Source organism: Mya arenaria, chromosome 16 (genome assembly GCF_026914265.1).
Source record: "Mya arenaria isolate MELC-2E11 chromosome 16, ASM2691426v1".
NCBI classification, from domain to species: Eukaryota; Metazoa; Mollusca; class Bivalvia; order Myida; family Myidae; genus Mya; species Mya arenaria.
In genome coordinates, this window is record NC_069137.1 from 32,982,035 (window position 1) to 32,985,279 (window position 3,245).

Consider the following 3,245-nt stretch of genomic DNA (forward strand, 5'->3'; position numbering starts at 1 on the left):
TACGATGGTATTAAATACAAATGCATCCGTAGTTGATAGCCCCTTGCGAAAACAAAATTGAGCGTCTGATACGTTGCTATTATCCTCGATCCGATGCATAAGGTGTCGGCCCACAGCGGTATGCTTCCGGGTCCTGGGATCCCTTCAAGTAGTTCTTAAAACTGTTTCCCCATTTAGGTACATTGCATTCTTGTATGTATTTTCAAGTACTCACATGATTGATATGCTATTTGAAGAAATTAATGTGGTTTTGAATACTATTCAGGACGTCTTTCTTGGATGGATGGACTCAGAGATGACACCAGATATGCGACCATCAGTTTATAACATGGACGTTATAGATAGTGACTGTAAACAAATCATGATAGTAAAAATATAAGTGGACCTGATACGGTTTTCTAGTGTTAAATCAGCAAACAAAGTATTCATTATTATGAAAACATAGTGTTAAATCTAAACACTGAAAATCATAATGAAATGGTAGATAGTGCTAGATAGGAATCATTTGACATAGTACAAAGCATAAAATATCGTTGTGCACCGTAACCCCAAGTCTGTTAATCAAGACATTCGTCTTAATTGTCCGCGTTGTAAGCGTTGTAATCATCGCCCTTTTGTATATATGAATGATTATGCCTTCAATCCCTAACGATGGGGAGTAACCCGTGTTGAAAATCTTATTTAAATCATCCTCAATCTTCTCTACGATTACGCCCCTTGCTTCTACGAGACCCTTTTTAATAAAAAAATTCATAAGCTTATTGTTTTACTCTTTTCAGTCCCTCGATAGGCCGTTTAACTTCTCCGGAAATAATTTCCTTATCAAACGCTGGAAAAGCCATTGTTCCCGTCGGCTGCTCCGTTCAACAAAACTCCTTGAAACACCTTTCAAACTAAGGCCCAGTTTCACTAGCCAAACTTTCAAAGTAGTCTTTAAAAAACATGAGCCTTTATTTTTTTCCTTTCGTTGTTATCTCCAAAAAGTATTTCCCAAAAATCCTTTGTTGGCTTGAATATCGGTCGCTCGATTGTTTTCATGAGCGATTTCATGTCTGCTTTGTAGTATTTTTAAAAAGTCGTTTTAGCATTAATTAGCTTTTTTTTTATTAAACACCCACCACGACGTGGGGAGGGGATTATAAGAATGCCGTCTGTCAGTCTGTCCGTCCGTCCGTTCGTCCGTCCGTCTGTCGGTCTGTCTGCCTGTCCGTAACATTTCGTGTCCGGGCTTTAACTTACTTATGCATTGATGGATTACCATATTACTTGGTACAATGTTATACTCATTAAGATGATGTGCAGTGACCTTGACCCGGGTCCATACCTCAAAGGTCAAGGTCACACGAGACATTTAAATGTCAGAGTACACATGATCGTGTCCTCGCTATAACTTACTTATGCATTGATGGATTACCATATTACTTAGTACAAATGTTGTCCACATTGAGATGATGTGCATTGACCTTGACCCGGGTCCATACCTCAATCGTCAAGGTCTCATCTGACATTTAAAGGTCATAGTAAACATGCTCGTTTTAGCCAAAATAACCATGACATTGATTTTACCTACACTACACACAATATGAATATCTTAATGTTCATTTATCTAAGAATATTTCGGTTACCAATCAAGCAATTTGTATTTCCTATATTCCCACTCTTGGGAACTCAACTCTCTTGGTTGTGTACAATTTTGGTGAGATTCTCCGTACCAGTCAGGTTGCGAGAAAACAAAATATACTAAAAAACATCGGCGGGGGATATAGCCGTCCTTTGGATTGCCGTTTTACTTTTAACATGGTTAAAATCTTGAAACAAATTTTAGTGAGAATTTGCTTTGCAATGTGAACTAAAGCAGATATATATGCTTTATTTTAATGAACATAGTGTGTGCTTAGCATTTTAAAAATATTTCTTATTTACATGCGATAATTTTGACCTTTGATTTTGATTTTAGTCTGTCAGCACATTTGATGTTTTTCATGGCAATTGTAAGTGTTTTTACGTGATAGGTGTAATTCTGCTTCGAGTGTTGAAACAAACTCCAAAGAATCATGAAAAGTTTATGATGTGTTTCAAAAATACAAAACTATCTTAAATCCGTAATTTCTCACGTGGGGCATGGTGACTTTGACATCGCATACGTTATGATCAATTTGTAAATGAAGTGGAATGGTATTTTATTTAATCATTTGATTGATTTTTCATATAATGCAACATCGACGTCGCCATTCCGAATACAAAATCAGTCTTGATTCACGCGTTCGAACACTTGCTCACCTTGAATGATTTGGCGTCCAAGTAAACACGGAAATATCCGGACTAGGACGGATTTATCACAAAACAAAATAGCAATACATTATTGGTGCGGACGATTTTATTCACATCTTAATCAATCGTAGTATATTTCTCGGCCATCTCCGACATGCGTAACCACGGAAACGACTTTTTTTATCTGGACGGGTGACTTGCGTTATCCCCACGGTGTCGGACTAATTCGGCATAGTCATCATTTTGGTCTGGTCGTTTTCGGCCTTCATTTGACTGTACTATTTTTGTTTGCTTTATATCGGGTGAAATTTGCTTTGAACTTTCGTTTTGTATCATTTACATATAGATTTAGTTTATTAAGTTCGTTTTTGGCCATAAGGTTGTGCACGCAAACTGGTTAAAAAAAAACAGTGAATTTTATATTACTGACCGTTCTAAGGCGGTACCTAACAATCCTTGATCACCTAGTTTTTATATAGTATATATGCACTGTGTCGTTTTTGGAGTTTTGTGCTGTTGTTCCGTGTTTTCTGTTAGTGATTATTGTGTTTATGTGTTATATGCCTTTGGCATTTACCCTGAGCCGAGCCATTAAACGGGGTTTATGTTTAAACTTTTGGCTACTGAGCTTGTTTCTGTAGCTTTTCATATAAATATTGAACTTTCATTACTCATTTACTAGCACAACGTTTATGTTAATAGCTTTCGTAAAAAGTTAATATCTCTAACAAAGCGAACTAGTATGACAAGCGACAAGCCAAAATCAAAACATAATTTATAACGTTTTCAAGTTTCTCGTTTTAACAGGTCCAATTGTTACGAATGAAAGAGGTATGGGTCACGTTGGTTAAATGGTAGAAATAAACTTGGGTCGCAACTGCGCCGTTTCCCAAATAATTCGGGGAAAAGCACACAATTTTACATGTGAAGTATGTTCCGGGAGCTTTACTATTTCAGAAAACAGCGAATGAACA